The following is a 23143-nucleotide window of genomic DNA, read 5'->3' on the forward strand; positions in this document are numbered from 1 at the left end:
TCAAGCTGGGCACAAGGCTGAAGGCCTTTCCCAGCTTCAGAGCTCCAAGTGGGATTAGCTGAGGCTTCCACAGCTACCTCATCACAAGCTAGTCTCCCCCTTTGCTTAATCCTGCTTCCCTCACTGCTTCGTAGGACTGCCTCCCCTGCCAACTTCCGGCAGGCAAATCTCCATCTCAGAGTCTGTTTCTGAAGAAGACAACCTAGGAGAGTTGATATCAAGAAGGAACCCAGGACTCAGATTCTAAAATGTACTGTGGCGCGGGCTCACCCACTGCTGACGGGCAGGGAGAGCCCAGGGCTGACGGAAGGTGGAACTGTCATCCCTTTTGGAATGCTGTGGTAGCACAATCGTTAGCCTTAGCCTTACCACAAGAGGCGATCAGGGGTAGGGTACTGGTGGAAGGGGGGATGTGACAGCTCAGGAGTTTGAGAGGTTCGGGAGAAGTCCCAACAGATCCAGGACTCATATACGTGGAGACAGAAAACAGATTCAACTCCAAATCCCTAGCACAACACAGACCTTCCCAGAGAATGGGGCTCAGTCATTTATGCTGAGAAATAGTTCCCCTTTCAGGTTCAGTCTCCTTGCATGCAAAAAGGGAGTCCCTTGACACTTAGTTGGGGCGCCTGGGTGGCTCAGTCGGTTAAGCGTCTCTTGATTTCAGCTCAGGTCACGATCTCACAATTTATGAGATCAAGCCCTGCATTGGATTCTCTCTCTCCCTCGCTCTGTGCCCCTCCCCCACTCATGTGCACTCTCTAAATAAATAAATAAATAAATAATAAATTAACATTTAAAAAAAGGGAGTCCCTTCCTGAAATACCCTATGTCTGAAGATGGTAGGTAGATGAACAGATAGATGGGATGGACAGACAAGACTTGATGGACAAACAGTATACTCCTCACTGTCCCATGTCAGGAGGACTGCCAGAGGGAGGGCAAGGACCCATCGGTGCCTCCCATGGGCCCCTAAAGAGAGAATACAGCACCCACAAAATAGCTCCAGGTATGCCAGGATCAGCAGATGTCCCAGAGAGGCAAAAGGACCAGCGAATGACTTGACCAATCTTGGGGTGAAGTGAGCATTACTCACTCCTGCTCAGAGGAGGCAAAGGGCAGAAGAGGCCTGGGGGCTCCAGCCACGAACCCGTAAGCCCAGTCTGTCCACGACCCCCAACTCTTCTGTGGACCCCCAACAATTGGTTCTGATGCTCAGAAGGTGCAGCTGAATGTCTTCACTGGTTACAAGGCACCTTCTCATCTCTCATCACCCCAGACCTTCACAGGAGCCATGTGGGGCATACAGGCCATTTCCTCCATTTTCCTAATGAGGAGCCAAAGGCTCTGATAACCTGGTGGCTCGCCCCAGGTAACATAGCTGGAAAAGACAAGCAGGATGCCAGCCCCAGCCCCGGGCTTTCATTCCTCTGCTCTTGAACACATCCAAAGCCCACGTGGATGGAGAACATGTGTCTGGGAGACAAGCCAGGTACAGGAAAGCATTCAAGTTCCCATCCCCACCCAGTGGGTCCCTACTTCACTCACTGTGCCTTCACCCAAACCAGCTTCTACATCTCCACCCCCACCCCCACCCCAGGCCTTACCTGGGCCCTTCCAGCCCACATACATACATCCAACGTCTTCATACACCCAAGCCCTATCATTCCTCCAGGCTCCACTGGAGGCCAGCCTCCCTGGTGGACCCCCCTGGATTCCTGCCTCCCTCCCGGACCTTGGCCTCTGGTTTCTGACAGCCTGAGGTCTCAGGGTTGGATCAAATGTTCTCTGCAGGGCCCACAACCCCTGGGTGCCTATTTTAGGAAGCTTCCCTCATACGCATTAAGACATAAAAGCTCCCAGCAAGACTGACAGCTCCTTGCACATGAGGCAGGGCTGAGTTAAGGATCTGGGTTAGGGACTAAATGTGCCCCCTCCATAAAATTCGTATGTTAAAGCCCTAACTCCCAATGTTATAATATTAGGAGCGGAGGCTGCTGGAGATCAGGATTAGATGAGGTCATGAAGGAGGGCCCCATGATGGGATTAATAACCTTATAAGAAGAAGAGAGCTCTCTCTCTTAGTCATGTGAACACACAAGGAGAAGGTGGCCATCCACAAGCCAAGAAGAGTCCTCACCAAGAATCAAATTGGCCAACACCTGAATCTTAGACTTCCAGACCACAGAACTGTAAGAAATCAACGTCTGTTGAAGGTGCCCAGTCTACAGTATTCTGTTACGGTGGCTCACTCAGACTAAGACAAGCTGCTTTTCATCCTTGAATGACACCCATTACCATGCACACAGCCAATCTAGACTTGGTTTAACACCACATCCCTGAATCACCTATGGGAGTCTCAGGCCAGGGAGATGCACAATGGGGATTATGGCGGAAGAGGAGGAAGGGACAGACAGAGGCTGTCTGGACAGAGCCTCTCGGAAGAAGCGCCGGGAGCCCTGAGAGCAGCTGGCCACGCCCTCCCTGGCACACTCTGCTCCTGCTCCCATCCCCACCAACTCCCAGCCTGACAACTGCCTAGCCCTCCGCCCTCTCTTCCCTCAGACACTATCAAGGTGGGAACCACTTCCCTAGGCAACCTCAGGACAGCCAGATGGCACCTGCCAGCAGCCCAGGGAGCCAGGCCCTGCCCACCTGGATCCCAAGGGCTATCTGATCTCAGCCCAGTCTACAAATCAGAGTCCCAGGAGAGCCAGAGGAAAACTGAGCTTCCCTGCCAGCTGGCCATGTGGTAGTCACTGGATGTTCAGATATTCCACAACAGAGGAAAGAGGTGTGATCAGGTCTTGAGGAGACAAAAGCCAGCTCTCTCTTCCATCCACGTCTCCCATTAACAAGCCAGAGAAGGACTCTTGCAGGGTCTGAGGGAAGAGGCTGAGGAAAAGCATTAATGAGAAAGCAGGGGCGAGGCGACCAATGTGAAAAATACATGTTTATTATCACTCATGTGTCTTATGCTTCAGTAACCTTGTTTCAAGAAAATAAATTATTTGACCTATTCCTAATCTTTCTAGATTTGCGTGGGGTCTTTTTAAGAATAGTTCACCTAGGGGCGCCTGGGTGGCGCAGTCGGTTGGGCGTCCGACTTCAGCCAGGTCACGATCTCGCGGTCCGTGAGTTCGAGCCCCGCGTCGGGCTCTGGACTGATGGCTCGGAGCCTGGAGCCTGTTTCCGATTCTGTGTCTCCCTCTCTCTCTGCGCCTCCCCCGTTCATGCTCTGTCTCTCTCTGTCCCAAAAATAAATAAACATTGAAAAAAAAAATTTAAAAAAAAAAAAAGAATAGTTCACCTAAAGGGCACCTGGGTAGCTCAGTTGGTTAAGCGTCTGACTTCAGCTCAGGTCATGATCTCGCGGTGCATGAGTTTGAGCCCCGCATCTGGCTCTGTGCTGAGAGCTCAGAGCCTGAAGCCTGCTTCATATTCTGTGTCTCCCTCTCTCTCTGCCCCTCCCCCAATCCTGCCTGTGCTCACTTGCACTCTCTCTCTTTTTCAAATAAATAAACATTAAAAACATTAAAAAAAAAAAAAAGAAAAAAAAGAGTAGTTCACCTGGACAGAAAAGTCAGATTTGCAGCCATGGAGCTGTGGCCATTTTCATTAGTTGATGGAGATTTGCATGACAAGGGAGATGATGTTTCTGGGAGAAAGGGCAGTTTGGTAGTGGAACCCCAAATTTGCCTTCACAATTGCCATCTTACTGAACTCTTTCTATTCCGGTCATATGTAATTACTGTACTGAGATACACCTGACATATAACATTGTATGAATTTAAGGTATACAATATGTCGATCTGCGACATGTGTGTGTTGTAACATGACTAATACCTTAGCAAGAGTTGACACCACATGACTTAACTCCTTGCAATCTGCCTGATACTTCTCAGGGTAGGTGCTGGAGAGAGGCTATAGCTTACAGACTGGCCTTCACTCTTAAATTCCACCACCAGCCCCCACCTTCCCCCCCACCCAATACCATGCCAGCACTCTGCCAGGCCAAAGTTCATATGAAGATGGTAAGGTCAATGGCTGAAAGACAAAGACAACTCAGGAGATGGTGGCGTCCAATATCCTCTCAAGCAGAACTTGTTGCCGATCTTCAGACAGAATGCGTCGTGTTCAGAACTCTTGGCTTTGACCTGGGTGTTTAAACCAATTGTCTTGAGTGCTGGTGATAACTAGTTATTCAACAAAGCAACTGCAACAACAACCCTCTACAACAACAATCCTGGCCCTTGGCCAGCCAACCAACAGCAAGTGAGCAGCGAGTGCGGGCTGCAGAAAGGAGAAAAACACCAACCCATCCTTGAAGATCTTGTGCCTGTGCAGGACAAAAAGAAGCCCAAGCACGAGGAAGTGATTCTTGAAGAGGCAGAGCTACTCAGGTAAACCTTGTCGAATGTGAGTGAGAAGGGTAAAGAAATGCGGATTTTCACGGGCTGGTACAAAAGGCTTTCCCCAATGCTACGGGGGAATACGGCAGTAAAAGGCCCCCAAGACATGTGGGTTGTCTGCGACAGACACATAATTCCACTTGAGGATCTCTCCTGATGCCTTCACTGTTTAGTCTTCCTTTTTCCAACATCAGTTGACATTTAGGGTTTGAAAACTGATGTACGGTCAAGGAAGCCTTTCTGGCTACAGCTCATGATGACCAGATCTGTAAACCTGGACAGTTGCTAAGCAGTTATAAATTAAGGTTTTAAAAATTTTTTTAATGTTAATTTATTTTTGAGAGAGACGGGGAGAGAGAGAGAGCGACAGAGCACAAGCAGGGGAGGGGCAGAGACAGACAGCGACACAGAATCTGAAGCAGGATCCAGGCTCTGAGCTGTCAGCACAGGGCCAGATGCGGGGCTCAAACTCAAGAGCCATGAGATTGTGACCTGAGCCGAAGTGGGAAGCTTAACCGACTGAGCCACCCAGGCACCCCTACAAATCAAGGTTTAGATGACCACACACCATTAGTGCCGGTGTTCAGAGTTAAGCAGGTGCATGACTAAGTGAGCACTCAGTCTGGAAGGCCCACGGCAGTGACCCTGAGGGCAGGTACCCCCAGAGTAAAGGTGCTGCTCCCCCCAGCTGCATTCTGTCCATGCCCGCACAGCACGACACTCATCTGAGAAGCACCCAGTTAGTAAGTCTGATCCTGTTTATCAGACTTGCCCCGCCCTGCCTGCAGCCCCTTGCCTGCCATCCCCACTGACGGTGGAAGGAGAGAGGCAGCCTGTCACAGTGTGTCTGGAGTGCGGCTGAGAACGTGGGCTTTGGAGGCAGATGTCTGGGGCTAAACCCCAACTCGGTCACTCTCTGTGACTTCTTCCAAGCTAACCTCCCGGATCTAAGCTTCCTTATCTGTAAAATAGAACCTCAATGGCAAGAAGTGCTGAGGGAGATCCCCCAGGCCTCTTTTAGAAGGGCACTAACCCCACCCATGAGGACTGCACCCTCGTGACCCACTCTCCTCCCAAAGACCTCACCTCCTAAAACCATCAAAACAAACGCCTTTTGGGGAGGGACACAAACGTTCCATCGACAGCACTTCCAAGGCTTTGAAGACGGGGTCCAGGTCGCCACAAGGGCATGGCAGAGGGAATAAACTGTGGACTTGGAGACTGCAAGGGTGTGGGGAGGGGTGGACAGACAGTCCTGGCTCCGAACGCCCACTCTACCACTTAAAGTCCAGGAAATCTCTGGCAAGCCACTTAACCTCTCTGAGCCTTGGTTTTCTCAACTGCAAAATGGAGATAGTAACTCCTAAGTGTGAAGATACTATGAATTTTCTGCCTAATGGTATACACTTAGAGTAAATTCAAGGCTCTTTCCTTGCTGTAAAAACTGACCTTTAGAAAAAAAGAAAATGGGCTTGCCTAGCCATTACAGACTACTGCTTTTTCTCATAACCTGACATGATACAGAAACATCCGACGAAGAAGCCGGCGGGCACTGAAATGTCAATTGTGAGATAATTAGTGATCACTGCAAGTCCCCAGCCCATTCCCAAGAAAGCACGTGCACGGACCTCCTGGCCTCCAAGCCAGGCTCCCAGAGCCCAGGCCTTCTGCTCTGGCTGATGCCGGGGCTCTGTCTCCTGGGGAAAGGAGTCTGATACATGAAAGAACTTTCATTATCTTTGCCCTGAAGCACCAGCAACTGCCTACAAAGAGCAGAGCTAGGAATGAAGGGCAGTGAGAAAGAAATTACTGTGTTTCCTCCCCAGGGGCTAGTCCATTTAGAAACGGGTAGATTCAGAGAAGTGTGTCTGTGTTTGTGCCCTCTACTTCCATGATTTCAGAGATGACTGGTGACCAACCTTGACCACCATCCAACAGTTAGCCCCCTTCACATATGGGGGAATATGTCAGACCAAGTTCAAATGCAGGAGGACCATGCTTCTGCTAGGCCTCTTACAACCAGTGGAAGCTGGGGGCTTGGGTAAGTCCACTGGGAGCAGCAGTGATCCTCTCCACACCCCAAAACCCCCCAGTTTTCCAAGTCAGTGATTCTTTCAATCTGGGATTCGGGACGGCACATTTGTTCATCTACTCAGTATTTACTGAACACTTACAACGTGCCAGGATCAGGCTGAGCAGAGAGGACTCAGAAGGGACAAAGAAAGCATGGTCCTTGTCCTCAAAGAGCTGGTCCTAATACAGGGGTTCTCATACTTGGCCCTATTCACACTGAGGTCAACAGCATGGTGAGAAGCATCCCTGCCTTCTACCCAATAGCACTTCCAATTGTGACAACCAGAAATGCCTCTAAACATCACCAAATGCTGTCTGTGGGCCATAATCCCCGTTGCCTCCCTGCAGCTAAGAAATACTGTTTTGACGGGAAGGCTACAGAAAGAAGAATGTAAGCTTTGGAGCTAGATGGACTGGAGTTCTCCCATCTTATGTGCTGTGTGACCTTAGGGGGATTACTTCTCTGAACCACAGTTTCTTTATTTGCAAATTATGGGCATTAATCATAGTTGTGCAAGGTTGTTAGAGATGAAGTGTATAAAATACTGCAGCACACGCTGTCAACAGGCACCCAAAAGCCATCTTCCCCACCCCAATTCTTCTAATTAACAGTTCCGTTCAGAGATCCTTCTCTCAGAAAAGATGGATCAGTCCCTTGGGGGGGAAGGGGGAGGGGCACATGGAAGCCAGAACGAGCCACCGAGACGTAGGGGGCATCAGAGGGAGGGGGGCCCCCTGGGAAAGATCTTCCTCTCTGATAACAGGTTGATAAGGAGTGCAACGGTTTTAATATATGTACACAATTTCCTCAATACTCCTCCCTTCAAAAGATGGAACCCTTCTCTTGAGTGTGAGCTCAATTTAGTGACTCATTTGTAACGAATAGGACACAGAAGTGACAACATATGGCTTCCAAGATTAGAACATGAAAGGCCCTGCGGCTTTCCCCGTGTGCTCTCCCAATCACTCACCCTGGGGACGTGGCTGCCACATTGCGAGGACCCCCAGGCAGCCCTGTGGAGAGGCCCACAGCCGACAGCCAGCACCAAAGTGCCAGCCATCTGTGTGAGGCATCTTGGAGCAGATCCTCTTGCCCCGGTCAAGCCTCCAGAAGATCACAGCTCCAGCCAACGTTTTGACTGAAACCTCTCAAGAAACCCTGAACAAGAACCACCCGGCTGAACTGCTTCTGACTTCTGGCCACAGATAATGAATGTCCTTTAAAGACGCTGAATTTTGGAGTAATTTGTTAATGCAGCAAATAACTCATACGAGGAGAGGCAATCTGAACCTCCACACACCCCACCCCCTCCCAGGCCTGCCTATTGACCTCATCAGATGAGGACACGAAGTGAGAGCCATCCCGGGGCCTGGAGAGGGAGGTCAGGAGAGTCTCGGGGATGCGAACCAGAGCCACAGGAACAATCCCGAAGCCCCCACTTGCAGACATCTTGTTAAAGGAGAAAACACTCATGTGCTCGGACCCGAGTCTCCTGGTCCCTGTAGCATCACCCCTCAAGTGCAGTAACCGCTAGAGAGACAGCTACTATCCCCGTTTGCTCTGACTTCCCAAGGCTCCTCTCACGGATCCCAACCCTTCTCAGCTCTGCACCAGGTGCGCCCACATCCTGGAGGCTGGCGATGACGAGGGGCGGAAGGCACAGAACTGAGCAGCTTCGAGGCTGTCGCCTTTCACCCTTTATTCTGAGAGGTTGCGTACTCCCAGCAGGCCAGGACCAGACTCCCGTGATCTTACTCATCTCGGGCTCTGCTGTAATAAAATAGCACAGACTGGCGTCAACACCAGAGCTTGATCTTCCCACAGTTCTGCAGGGCAGAGTCTGAGATGAGGGCGCCTGCACGGCCACGTTCTGGGGTGAGCTCTCATCCCGGCTTGCAGACAGCCACCTCATCACTATGTCCTCATGTGGCGGAGAAAGAGTGGGTTCTGGTCTCCCATCCTATTATCAGAGCACTAATCCCCTTAGGAGGGCCCTAGCATCAAGACCTTACCTAAACCTCATTACTTTCCAAAGGCCCACCTCCAAATACCCTCATACTGGGGGTTAGCGCTCCAACATATGAATTCAGTCCACAGCACATGCCAGATCATAGAAGCTTAAATTCTCTATTCTCGATACCGGAGAGGAAAACAACCAAGTGTCTGCTTTTCCTGCTCGTCATCGTATTTATAGAGGGCTATAGGTAGCTGGTTCTAAAATTTAAAGGTAAGTGTCTTCAACAAAAGGTATTATATTTCAACTAGCCAATCAGAAGGCAACAAAAGCAAAACTAAACCGCTATGTTCAAGTTCAAAAGACTTGAAGCAGGGGGTGAATGAGGAATGGCAGAGTTAAGGTGTTCTGTATAATCATTTCGATTCTGTTTTAATGATGGGCCTCCTTCTAGTAATTAACCAGGCTTGGGCTCTGGGGCCCAGGGTCAGGCAACCACTTCCTAGTGGTGACCATGGCTTCCTTCACCTCTCCGTGCCTCAGTTTCTTCACCTACAAGGGGGCCATACGTTCAAAGAAGTAATGTACATGAAGTGCTTAGGACGGCATCTGGAAGGCAGTAAGCTCTTAATCCCACGTTGGCTATTTGTCATCATTGATGCCATTATCAGGATTACTGTCTTCTCCTAAGGAAAGAGGGAGGCTGGCGGCCAGACGGGGGGACTGTGGAACCTTCCAGGGAGTAGCCCCAAGAACCGGTGTGAAGTAGAAGACGTGGGGAAGTGCAATGTGGCTCTAGATGCTGGGCCTCGGACTCCTGCACAGCTGGTTGCTCCATTTCCCCACCTACAACAGGGCGGTAAGACTTCCATCTTACAGGACCACGAAGAATGTGTAAGAAGCGTGAAACAGCGTCCTGGACGCATGTCCTGTTACATTCCCAGGCTCTGATGCCACCAGGGACCAGGAGATGGGGAGTTTGAGGTACAAGAATGAATTACATCCAGGCTTTTCAGGGCAGTGAAGACTGCCTTCAGCAAACAGACGAAGACTCTGCCCAAGAAATAGAACGAAGTCAAGACTTTAAAAGCAAGACACATTGGGGAGCTCCTCTGGCAAACAGTGCCGGTGAACATACAAGAGCGATGTGCCCCAAATTCCAGCCCCCTTCAGGAGCTGGGGCTCTCTGCATTTCACGAGAAGCAGGGCCCTCGCCACTTTCAGAAGACGGACCTCCATCAGTCTTCACCAGGGTTGGTAAACCACGGCCTGTGGGCTAAACCTGGACGGCCATCTGCTTCTGTGTGGCCCGGCAGCTGAAAATGACTTTTACATGTTTGAGTGGCTGGAAAAGATTAAAACCCTAACGATATTTCCTACAATGTAAGACTTACATGAAATTCAAATCCCAGTGTCCATAAGTAGGCTTGTTCAGGCAGGTATCATACACGGTTGCTTTCACATAACGACAGCAGGGGTGAGCAGCTACTCCAGTGACTGGGTGGTTACTAGGCTAAAATAGGTACTAGCCAGCTCTCCACAGGAAAAGATCCCTGGCTCAAGCCAGAGGTTTTCAAACTCAGTGTCCATCAGAATCATCTGAAGGGTTTATTCAAGCACAGACTGTGGGCCTCCTGTCAGAGTTGCTGGGCTGAGGCCAAAGAATTTGAATTCCTAACAAGCTCCCAGGTGAGGCTGATGATGTTGGTCTGGGGACCACACTTTCACACTTCGAAAACTGCTGGTCTAAGTCAATCGTGGTAAATTCCATCTTCCGTGCCAGTGACTGCCTAGAAAAAGGGCATCGCAGTTCTGACCAATGAGACTCACGGAGAAGTGAGCTGAGAGCTTCTGGGACAGTGATCCCAGAAGTGGGTCCCAAGTGGAAGAGCTGGGCCCGCTTCTCTTTCGGCATCATCTCGAGACCAGGAGGACAAGAGCCACCTGCCACAAGTAGCAGAAGGAGCAGAAAGGGGGAAAGAGGCTGGATCCACCAGTACACAGCTAGGCCACAAGTGCACCAGCCACAGCGTCTCCGTCTGTGACACAGTAATTCCATTATTGTCTAAGCCTCTTCAAATTGGGTTCTTAGGAGCTGCAAGCCACACATGTCCTAAGCGGTATCCCTCTTCTGTGCAGCCCCACCCAGGGTTCCAAATACACCCCCCGACCACTGCAAGGACACCACCAATCTCAAGCCATGAGGGCTGGGGTCAGCGCATGGGCCACAGTACCCACCATCCCACAAGAGGGCAGATCTGGGGTAGGAAAAAGAGCATTATTTTTGGAGCCATAAAATGCCAGGTTGGAGCCCAAATTCCACCACTCAATGACCATTCACCCCATACTCCCAAGATGGGACTTATGCATGCCGCATGACCAAGGCAGCCCTGTCTGTGAATCTGGGCAGGGTCCCTTTCTCTCCGGATCCTCATTCACCACCAGAGCCAGCATCGGCAACAACTCGCGAGGTCCCAGGCACAGGACTAAGCCTTTCACGTGCGTGATCTTACTGAAGCCTCAAAACAACCCCAGGTGGTAAGCACCATCCTTTCCCCCACCTTACAGCTCAAGAAACAGAGGCTCCAGAACATCACACGGCTCGCCCGAGGCTGTACAATGTCTAAGTGCAGAGGGAGGATTCCAACTCAGATGTTTCTGGCTCAAGAACCCACATGTTTGATGTCGACGCTGTGACACCAGGTTTAAAGGGCAGGATATGTACAGGGTCCCACAGTGCATACGGGGGCTCAGGACACACTCCTGCATCTGATCATCTGACACAAGGTCTCACTCCTCTCCTCACCCACCGCTCGGACTAGAAAAGAGGGTGGAAAGACAAGTCCTTTCAAAAACTGGCCAGCTCTGGCCGGTCAGCCGGAGTGGAGCTGACACGAGCATCAGGGGGGATATTGCAAGATCACTCAAGACGGGGACCACGAGACGGTGCCCCGCGGGGACGGTGGCAGCAGCGTGTCCGCAAGGGCCCGGGCCTGCCCAGCGTCTCGTCAGCTCTGGTTCCTGGGCCGCAGCCCAGCCTTACCTGCCAGCTTGCACACCTGGCTGAGAATCTTCCGCTGCCCCCTCTGGCATCCAGCTGTCTAATCAGAGAGCTCGGATGTTTGCCTTGCGCCTGTGGAGGGCAAGCGGAGGCAGTGGAACGGGCAGCAATTCCAGAGCCGTCACAACTTCTGGCTGAAACCAAACATGACAGATTTACCATTGGGCAGGCTGTTCCATTTATTATTTAACGCTCGCAATAAATATTTGCATGACCCAGCGCTGGAGGGAACGCTCTGTGATAACTCACTGCGTTTCCCTGCCAAACAGCACCGCAATCGGATTCCAAAACTGCGGCAGAGAATATTTTATGCTCTTCTAAGGAGCCAGGTGATGGCCCTCTGGTAGGAAACATTTTCTTGCCTGTCTCCAAAGAGCCAAAGGGAGCAGGGAGACTGGAGTTCCGAGAGGCAATTAGATGAGGAGGAGGAAGGTGACCGCGAACGTGTACTTCTGTACTCCGAGCCTACTGGGTGCCAGGCTCTGTGCTAAGAGCTTCACATTCATTCATTCAACATGTGTCTTTGAGGGCAGGGCTGCCAGACTGGGCAAAGAAAATACAGGTGATCCAGTTAAATTTGAAATTCAAATTTTCAGGGCGCCTGGGTGGCTCAGTCGCTTAGGCATCCGGCTTCGGCTCAGGTCATGATCTCACGGTCCATGAGTTCAAGCCCCGCGTCAGGCTCTGTGCTGACAGCTCAGAGCCTGGAGCCTGTTTCAGATTCTGTGTCTCCCTCTCTCTCTGGCCCTCCCCTGTTCATGCTCTGTCTCTCTCTGTCTCAAAAATAAATAAACGTTAAAAAAAATTAAAAAAAAAAAAAAAGAAATTCAAATTTTCAATCAATAAAAATCCCATGCAATTCCAGAAAATTTTTCGTGTTAATCCAAAATTTAAACTTGCCTGGGCACCCTATTTTTCTCCAGCAACCCTAACTGAGCTTATGCGCATGACACAATAGCAAAGGGGATTTATCTTCAATTGGGGGTCAGGGAAGGGACCTCTAAGAAGATCACACTTAGACAGACATGTCAGTGAAGGAGACAACCATGACAAAAGGTGAGTGAGTTCCGGACAGAGAGGAAAGCCCGTGCAAAGGCCCTGGGGTGGAAAGAATGTGGACATACGAGTTGAGAAAGGCCATGTGAGTAGGGATGAATAAAGGAGGGGAAAGTGACAGGGCCCATGGTCCCCCTAAAGAATGTGGATGTTATTTTAAGTTGAAAGGAAGCTTTTGGAGGGTTTTTCAGGTGGACATGGCCCAATGGGGGTCCAAACTCCTGCTGCCTGGATTTCTGAATCCAGAGGCCACACAGAGGCCCCAACACTGGCAGGAAAAGAGGAGGAACAAGAAAAGGAGAAAGTGCATAAGAGAGCTGATCGGCACTCACAGAAAACACTTGCACAGTAACAAACCAGCTGCCTCAACAGAAACCTCCACCTCTTCCCAGAGTTGTTCCCCCAGCCGGGCAGCCGGAGGGAGGGGGACTCCGGCAGTGACAATGCTATCAATTTCCATTCTGCTTTTGGCAAATACATAAAAGGACATTTCAAAGACTTTTAAAAATAACTTTCAAACAACTCAAGGGTGGGAAGAAAAGAGAGAGAGAAAAATCACAGTTTGCCTGCTCAAGAACAGTGATAATGACAATAAGGAATGCAGATAAAAAGAACAGCATTTTCACATATGTTATATCATTGGCTCCTTAGTGTTCTATAAAGCAGGCAGGGCAGATTGTGATATCCCTGAATCATAGTGAGGGAAACAGAGATTCGGAAAAATAGAATCCAACAGCTAGGAAATGTCCAGGCAGGGTTTGAAGCTATGTTTGCTCCCAAAGCCTGGGCTCCCAAAAGCCCTCTATGGTCTTGCTATGGACTGAATTATGTTCTCACAAAATTCACATTCTGAAGCCCTAATCCCCAACATGACTGTATCCGGAAAGGTAATTTAGGAAGTAATTAAGGTTAATGAAGTCACAAAGGTGGGCCCTAATCAAAAAGGACCGTGTCCTGGGGCGCCTGAGTGGCTCAGTCAGTTACGGTCCGACTCCGGCTCAGGTCACGATCTCGCAATTCGTGAGTTGCAGCCCTGCGTCGGGCTCTGTGCTGACAGGTCAGGGCCTGGATCCTGCTTCAGGTTCTGTATCTCCCTCGCTCTCCCCTCTCCTGCTCACACTCTGTCTCTGTCTCTCAAAAATAAACATTTAAAAAATAAAAATAAACAAAAAATAAAGGACCGTGTCCTTATAAGAGGAAGACATCTCTCTCCCTTTCTCTTGGTCTCTCCACACGAAGAAGGCTGCCATTTGCAAGCCAGGACAAGAACGTTCACTAGCACCTGACCACACTGCTGCCCTGATCTTGGACTTCCAGCCTCCAGAGCTATAAGCAATAAATGCCTCCTATTTAAGCCCCCAGTCTACGGTATTTTGTCACAGTAGCCTGAGCTAAGAGAGCTGATGTGAAGCCAACCGCAGCCCAGCCCTCAGCTGCTTGTCTTGCGAGCACAGCTGCTACATGTACAAAATCCCTTCTCCCATCTCCCCCTCGGCCTTTCCGCCTACCTGATGCCTAAAGGGTCTTCCCCCCGCCCCGGCTAGCCCACCCCCTTCATCCCCACAGCACTCATATGTCTCAGAGAATGTCACACATAAGTCCGCACAGTGGCGGACTCCTCCTCTGGAAAGGAACACAGCAGCAGAGTGAATGGATCACAGCTTTGGCACTGGAAAACCTGAGTTCAAATCCCAGCTCTATACTAACTAGCTGGGTGGCCTTGAGAAAAGGACCTGAACCTCAGTTTCCTCTCCTGAAGAATGGGGATAACGTGATCCACACACCCCCTCCCCGGGGATCACTGTGGGAATTAAATGAGATGCTAAGTATAAAACATCAGCACAGGGCCTGGCACAGTCAGTGCCCGATAAGTAGTAGCTGTTAATAATTACAACAATGATGACACCCAAACGGTCCCTTCATTCAGCACATTTTTTAATGAACACCTGCTATGTGTTAGGTACATGGGCATAGAGCAGGATATGATTCCACACATGATTCCACCTTCACGAAACTTACAATATGATGCAAGAAACAGACTTATGGTATAATAAAAGGACCATATTGGTAAAAAATCACAGACAAACAGTCTTAAAGTGTTGAAGAGTGCTGTGAAGGAAGAAGGAGGCTTCTGTGAGATAATCATCTACGTGAGCATCAGAGAAAGTCTCAAAGGATACTTCAGCCGAGATCTGGGGTGTGAAAGAGGCAGCCAAGCAAAGACCGGGAGGGATAAGGTTTCCCAGTACAGACAGCAGCAGCACGTGCAAACACAGAAAGGCTGGGAAGCACTGGACAGGTACTGAGGGGGTGAGGTGAGGCCAGCTCGGCTGGAGGAAGCAAAGAAGGGAGATGCGGTTACAGAAGTCGGCCAGGATCACAGCATGCAGGGTCTGCTAATCCATTTCTAACTTATTCTGAAGTCAAAGAGAACCAGGCACCACGATAAGAATGCAGTACGATGGCTGGTGCAGAAGAAGAGCTCAAAAAACATGAGCTCGCTTCCCTACCTTGAAATGGCCAAAATAAATTAAAGTGGCCTGTCTGCTCTGAATTTTTGGATTTGACTTCGCCTTGCAACTGTTTCTTTAAAAAAATGTCCAAGGACCAGGGGGGATGAGATGGAGAAGGGGATGTGAGGGAACAAGCTCAAAATCAAACAAGCCAGAAACTCCTGGCTGGGAATTTTCTCTCCAGATCTCTGCAGGGATGGCCGCATCGCTTGAACTGCAGGACACAGAGGTGAAGTCAGAAGAGCTTAGAAACCTTTCTCCAACCAAGACCCAGACCAGGCAGGTAGTAAAGCTGCCCTCCACTCTACCTCCACCCTCACAGCCTGAGGATGGGGTCTGCCAGACCCCTCCTGACATCCTGACACCAGACCAAACCCTCAGAGCCACTCAAGGCCAAAGCTATCAGCCTGGGCCGCTTCAATGCCAGGAAAGCAAAATGTGTTCCTGGTAAAAAGCTAGCAAAGAAAAAGCAAAGAAAGAAAGAAAAAACTTTCAATTGGTTACAAGGGAGCCACAGTCTGAGTCTAGGACATTCATCCAGCATGAAGTCTGCTGTGACTCAGACCCTTCCTGGAATTTTAAAATTCATTACAGTTTATTTATTCATTCACTACCCACACAGAACTCACAGTAGACTGCCCTAAGAGTCTACTCTTGAATATGTATCACAAAATTATTAAATATAAATTTAAAATCAGAACTTGGAGGAAAATAATTGAGAATAAGAGGTAAGGACAGGAATAGAACAGGATGGAAAGTAGAAAAGATATACAGATCAGAAGGTCAGTTACTAGATCTGAAAATGTGGCTCTGAGTTCCCTTGTGGCCAAGTCAAAAAGGGGAGTAGAAGCTGTTCTCATGGTCTACAAGGAAAAAGGCCTTTGACTCCCTAGGACCAGCACTGTCCTGCCCTGTGACCCCACATAAGTGATTTAATCTCTACTTGTACTTTCCTCGTCTTCAAAAAGGAAAGAGAAACTATTCAATCTTTGTGACTCCCTCTTTAGGTTATAAAAAACCAAGCTATAGTAACAACCAAGAATGGCTGAACTTCCAGCCTCGGCTCTAAATTAAGATTCCCAAACTAAATGTCTGTAAGGACTAGTCACTAGCAGAAATGAGGGAAGACATCTGGGCCTAACACAATAATAATAATAACACAATAAGTAGCGGGGAACGGAGGAACCCATGCTCTGTCTAAAGGGGACAGCTGCTTCTGTCTCCAGCTGATTAGTGCCCATGGTCTGATTTTTAAGAAGAGCTCAAAATCAGGATTTTAACGTAAACCCTTCTACCATGTAAATGTTTGCTTTTAATTCAAATTTCCTTAAAATAGTGTATAGGTCAAACATGGCTCCACCTGAAGGCCAATTCCAGAAAGAAATAGCAAATCCCTCCAGTACCTTACAAACGGATTCTTCTATCTTCAAGTTAAATTGCAATCCCCACCCTATCTTCCAGCAGCTAAGCCTCTCAAGGAAGCATTTTGCAACAAAGATACAATTCTTTCTGAATCCTATTCCACACACATTGTTGGTTTCCTATTGTGTTTTGGGGCACCGAAGGATACACCAGTGTGATAAACAAGTCTCCACCAAGTCTCCAGACAGGCCCAGCTGTGTGTTCCATCAAGACACTGGCTGGCTCCCAGGAAGTTCTCAAGGTTTGGCGATGTCTGCAGAAATCAGCCCTTTCATCAACAGCTTCAAAACATATTGCTGGATTTGTCTCTACCAGGAACCAGAAAACACCCATTCCTCTCCAAATCTTTTTCCGTCTGTCCAGCCTCCTGGATAAGGTTTTTCTTCATGGAGCCCTGTCACTCCATTTATTGCCAGTTCAACAAGTACGTGCTAAATGCCCACTGGATACGGGTACTGGGCTAAGAGTTGAGGAGTCAAGACAAATAATATGAGACCACTGGTCCACAGTCTAAGGCCAAGATATAGATGCAACTGAACTTACCCTGGTGGGTATTTTAACTGACAGAGCTAAATGATAAAATGGAAAGTCACTTAACTTGACCTGGGTTTGAGTTAGAATTCTTCCATCCACTAGCTAGGTTATGTTGGGCAAGTCGCCTACTCTATTACCTCATCTATTTAAAAATGTAAGGGAGGGGCGCCCGGGTGGCTCAGTCAGTTGGGCGTCCAACTTCGGCTCAGGTCATGATCTCACAGCTTGTGGGTTTGAGCCCTGCGTCGGGCTCTGTGCTGACAGCTCAGAGCCTGGAGCCTGCTTCTGATACTGTGTCTGCCTCTCTCTCTCTCTACCCATCCCCTGCTCATGTTCTGTCTCTCAAAAATAAAGATTATGGGAATGCAAGCTGGTGCAGCCACTCTGGAAAACAGTATGGAGATTCCTCAAAAAACTAAAAACAACTACCCTACGACCCAGCAACTGCACTACTAGGCATTTATCCAAGGTATACAGGTGTGCTGTTTCGAAGGGACACATGCACCCCCATGTTTATAGCAACACTACCAACCATAGACTAAGTACGGAAAGAGCCCAAATGTCCATCGATGGATGAATGGATAGAGAAGATGTGATACAGATATACAATGGAGTATTACTCGGCTATCAAAAAGAATGAAATCTTTCCGTGTGCACTACGTGGATGGAACCAGAGGGTATTATGCTAAGCAAAATTAGCAAAAGACAAATATCATATGACTAACTCATCTGAGGACTTTAAGATACAAAACAGATGAACATAAGGGAAGGGAAGCAAAAATAATATAAAAACAGGAGGACAAAAACATAAGAGCCTCTTAAATATGGAGAACAAACAGAGGGTTACTGGAGGGGTTGTGGGGGGGATGGGCTAAATGGGTCAGGGGCACTAAGGAATCTACTCCTGAAATCATTGTCGCACTACATGCTAACTAATTTGGATGTAAATTTTTAAAAAATAAAAAATAAAGCAAGTTAAAATAAAGAGAAAGAAAGAAAGAGAAAGAAAGAAAGAAAGAAAGAAAGAAAGAAAGAAAGAAAGAAAGAAAGAAAGATTTTTTAAAAATGTAAGGAATATAACACCACCTCACTTACAGTTTGTTGGAAACAGAACTAGCCCACACTGCAGCAAAGGTGCTGCACCGCACAATTCCAAGATGTGCTAGTCACAGACTATGCTGCAAATAGTTTCCCCTGGAGTTGTGCAGTACCCAACACGGACAGCTGTATAGGACAGCCCTGGTTGGAAGGTGTAAATACCTCATAGGAAACAAACAAGCAGTGTCCAGCACATTGTAGGGCCTCAACAAATGAAGCTGTTGCTAGTACAGAAATCAAATGGAAAATAGAACCTAGTTTTCCTAACTTGTCTTTTCCAGCATGTTTTCAACAAGAACCTCACCGCATAAATCGAAACACTGCTGAACAATCAGGGTCCCTCGGACTGAAGCTGAGCCCTTCTCATCAATCAGGCGCTGCACTTCCCCTCCAAGGAAAAACAATGGTACCAGTCCTGGGGCCTTGATTTACGCCGCTGCCATTCCTGGCTGTCAGTCAAGTACATGCCCCTCCTTCCCCACCTGGCGCAGGGCTGCCTCCGGATTCATGTTGCCGACTGCCGCGTGGCAGTCCACACTCTCCCTTGGTTCAGAGTGATTGTCCACGAGGTGTGCTCAGAGTGTTCAGTCCTGGGATTTTCTATTCCTTTTAAGCTTCGAACTGACAATCTCAAATGTTTAAATATAGCTGGCATCTGGCTCTTGACTGCTCATTTTGGAGGTGGTATTCGCCACGTCTCTTTCCACTGCAACGGGAATCAGCGAACAGTGAATTCGTTGTTTCACTTATCTTTTAAGAGTCCGGGGGTAGAGCTCGGGTTCAGGTACAGCAGGATTCAAGAGCTCAAACAATACTGTGGGATCAGCTTCTCATCTTTTTCTTCTGTTCTCCTCCCGGGAGATGCTACGCGGCGGCTTCCGGTGACCCCAGGCGTTAAACACTGGGTAGATGCCTCCAGCCAGAGTAAAAAAGCAAACGGGAATAGAGGGATACGGAGTGCAATCTTCAGGGTCCGCCACCCACCTCTTCTCAGCCCTGCAGAGGGCGAAGGCAGCCGGCGGACGACAGCTGGCCGGGCAAGGGCAGGCGGCTCACCCCCCACCCCCCACCCCTGTCCTGGGTGTGCCCTCGGCCCACTCTACCTGCACTACGGGCCCTTTCGAGGATGCAGCCTAGACACCGTAATGTTGCTGACACCACGTGGAGCGCAGGCGTGACTCGACCCCCTTGAGGCCGAAGATTCCGGCGGGCAGGGGCCAGGTGTAGTCGTCTGGTGGCCACCCAGGCCAAGCCTCCTAAATTCCCGTGCTTTTTAAAACTGCCCCCTACCCCTCTTCCTCTTCCTTCGGCCTCTCCTTGCCCTCAGGGGCCAGTTTCGAATTTCCCTGGCCCCACAGAGCTTAAGCCTGAGCTTCAGGTCCACCTTCTCTAGCCCGCCCCCCGGAAAGCCACCTTATCTCCCGCCCACAGCTGACGCAGAAGCCCCGCCTCTTCCTGTTTCCGAGGCCACCTACGGCCCCGGGCTCATTTCCTGTCCAAAAGGGAGCAGTCAGTCCTCCGGTCATTGGTGGAGCGCATTTGACTGTCAGACCCTGCAGCCAATGAATGATCAAATTGGTTCCATTCTCATCCCGCCAACCTCTGAAGGATTCTGTCACCTCGCCAGAGTTCCTCCGCGTTTTTTTGGTTGCAAGCGCTAGAAGCGTGACTCATTGGTAGGCTACTGAAGAATCTTTAATTGTTACTATTACTACTTTAATGGATACTGTTATTATTAGATATAACATTGTTATTAATTGATATAATAGTATTATTAGTGGTAGATTATTAGATAAAATAAAATACTATTCTCATTTCTATTATTAGAGATAATAATATCATATCGGCTCCAATATCAGCCCCACCAACTTCTTTTGAAGGGCCCTTTGAAGAGACTCTAAGTGCTTTTTGTTGCAAGTGATAGAAGCCCAATTTATTGGTAGAATACTGAAGAATCTTTAATTATTACTATTACTAGTCTAGTTATTACTATTAGATATAAACAGTTAATATTAGATATAATAATAGCATTTATTAATATATTATTAGATTATAATTATTATTAGATACAATAACATACTATTAGGTATGTATAATACTATTATCCTGGTTACCAGGTGCTGTGGGGCTGGGGGGAATGGGGAGCTGCTAGGCACAAGGTACAAACTTCCAGGTTTAAGACAAAATGTTCTGGGGATCTAATATAGACCATGGGGCTTATAGTTAGTAATACTGTATTCTACACTTTAAAGTTGCTAAGAGAGTAGATCTTACGTGTTCTCACCACAAAAAAGAACTGGTAATTATGTGACATGATGGAGGTGTTAGCTGATGATATAATCACTTTCTGCAATATATGTGTATCAGATCTACACATTGTATATGTTAAACTTATATAATGTTATATGTCAATTATATCTTGATAAAGCTGGGGGGGAATAACAGTATATCTAATTAGTAGTAGCAGAAGATATAATACCCTTATTGTTATTGTTACCATAATTATTAGGAGGAAGGGGAGAGAGAAGGGGAAGAGATTTAGGAAGCATTTAATACCTCCCAGGTGCCATTCCAAGCACTTTGCTTGAATCTCCTTGCTTTCTCATAACCACCCTATGAGGTTGCTATTGTCCTTTTATCCTATTTTACGGATGACGAACACCACTGCCACACACCTAGTTGGCGAGCCAGGATTTGCACCTGGAAGGTCTGCCTCCAGAAGCAGCACCCTGCACCATTAGCCTATAATCCAAGGGAAAGTAACCAGGACAGCGGGGGTCTATATGAGTTTCTGAAACCGAGCACTTGAATTTCCACATTAGGTACTCTTCAGCTCTGCTTCTGTCAATTTTTTCCTTCTCACAGAGGATGAGCTTCTCTCCTGTTGGCAGGAGATGCGGCTCCCTACAAGCCCCAGCCTCGTGACTCACAGTGTCTCTCCACCACAGAGAAGGAAGGACTGACACTCTCTCCATTTCCAAGTACAAAATCCCATGACGGGCTCTGATTGGCACAGCTTGGATCATGTGCCAGCCTCTGGGCCAATCACCTGTGGCCAGGGAGCTGGAGTACTATAGTTTCAGGGCTTTGGTGTCAGATCAATCAATGGCAGATGGAGGCCGGAACCCACTAGGGGGTCCAAATGGCAGGGATGAGAAGGGGGGTGAAAGCCGTTTTCGTGAGAAAGGAGGTGTGCTGGAGACACCAGCATTTATTTCATGCTGAGAGCAAGGGAAGCTTGCAAGGAAGCCTCACTGGGAAGAAACCAGTTGGCCAAGAACTGAGGCCCTCCCAGCTGTGACCCTCCTGACATCTGGTCCAGATGCTGGCCGTCATTCCTTCAGACTTTAATGAGGAACTAAAAAGTCCTCCCGACTCCCAGGAAGAGGCATTAGCATGCATGATCATCCTGCTCTGTCTGCCTGCATGAAATATGAAGGGGGTCTTTGAAGACACATCCGGAGTGTTTAGCAAATGCTCCAGAACAGCTCATCTGAAAACCCTGAACAGACGCCGGACTCATTGTGTGATCTGTTACATTACGCAGTTTTGGCAGGAGGTGGGGCTAAATTCACGTTCACTTCCACATCATCCTAATTGTCAGTTATGCTGCCTTCTTCAAGCACCACCCCCTCAATCCTGATACACATTTTTAAAATAAATTTTTTAATGTCTATTTATTTTTGCAAGGAGAAGGGGAGCAGCAGGGAGAGGGAGATACAGAATCCGAAGCAGGCTCCAGGCTCTGAGCTGTCAGCACAGAGCCCGACACAGGGCTCAAACCCACAAGCTGTGAGATCATGACCTGAGCCAAAGTCGGAGGATTAACCGACTGAGTCACCCAGGTGCCCCTTGATTTACATCTTAAGCCCCCGGGACTGTGGGGCAAGGAAACAGGCTCTTATCAGCATGGGTGATCTTGGGAAAGCTCTTCAACCTCTCTGAAACTATTTATTTTCCCATGTTCTAAGTGGGGATCCAAACGCCTACCTTGTAAGGCAGTTAAGAGAATTATAGATAGTGTAGGGAAGGTTCTAGATTAGTTAGACTAATGACTGTGCTATGTTGTTCAACAAATTCCCAAATATCAGCAGCTTAGTGCCACAAAGTTTTTTTGTTTTATCATTCATTCCCATTCATGAGAGGAGCTCTTCTGTGGTAGGATAAGATAAGGCCCAGTTATCAAGAGATGTTAACACCAACAGAGGTGGGCACCTGGGTGGCTCTGTCAGTTAAGTGTCTTACTCTTGATTGCGACTCAGATCATGATCTCACAGTTAATGGAATTGAACCCCATGTCAGACTCTGCACTGACAGCTTGGAGCCTGCTTGGGATTCTCTCTCTCCTTCTCTCTCTGCCCCTCACCACTCTCTTGCTCAAAATAAGTAAATAAACTTAAAAAAAAAAAAAAAACACCAACAGAGGTGACAGATGTGCAGACATATAAAGCATCTTGGTGTTACTGGGTCCCTAGTCTCTAGTCCATGCAGCAACTCCTTCCAGTCCATAAGCTACTTACATCTAGCTATGTTTCAGTGTGTGTGTGTTTTTTTTTTAATGCTTATTTGTTTTTGAGAGAGGGAAAGACCACAAGCAGGGGAGGGGCAGAGAGAGAGGGGGAGACACAGAATCTGAAGCAGGCACCAGGCTCTGAGCTGTCAGCACAATGCCTGACACGGGGCTCCAACTCACGAACCGCGAGATCATGGGCTGAGCCGAAGTCAGAGGCTTAACCAACTGAGCCACCCAGGCATCCCTCAGCGTGTTTTTGGTAGGGTTGGTCACTTGTGACTTAAGGAGATGCAACCAAAATCAAATCAGATAGGGGACACTGATGGACCCCTTGCTGAATGCTTACTAGGTAGCAGGCATTGTCAATCCTGTTTCCTGTGCATATTCCAGGCACTGTTCTAGGCACTTCAAAGGAGACCAGTTTCTGCCCAGGGTCAGCTTCACCCTTCCCCTGTGCTGAGGTAACCTTCACACCTGCCTGTGAGTCAGGTTTTTTTTCTTTCCTT

At 48.5% G+C, this 23143-nt stretch overlaps 1 long non-coding RNA gene across 1 annotated transcript in view; it reads right to left on the minus strand.

The window, feature by feature from the left end:
- The window catches only part of LOC122234691, a 431441-nt gene extending 412229 nt beyond the window's left edge, over nucleotides 1-19212 (minus strand). Inside the window, exons 1-2 of the long non-coding RNA XR_006212600.1 lie at nucleotides 18429-19212; nucleotides 11484-11635 (exon numbers count right to left, since the gene is read on the minus strand). This is a non-coding gene — a long non-coding RNA (uncharacterized LOC122234691). The remainder of the gene's footprint in view (nucleotides 1-11483; nucleotides 11636-18428) is intronic.
- Nucleotides 19213-23143: the final 3931 nt, after the last annotated feature.

The sequence above is a fragment of the Panthera tigris genome, chromosome E3 (assembly GCF_018350195.1).
Source record: "Panthera tigris isolate Pti1 chromosome E3, P.tigris_Pti1_mat1.1, whole genome shotgun sequence".
NCBI lineage: Eukaryota > Metazoa > Chordata > Mammalia > Carnivora > Felidae > Panthera > Panthera tigris.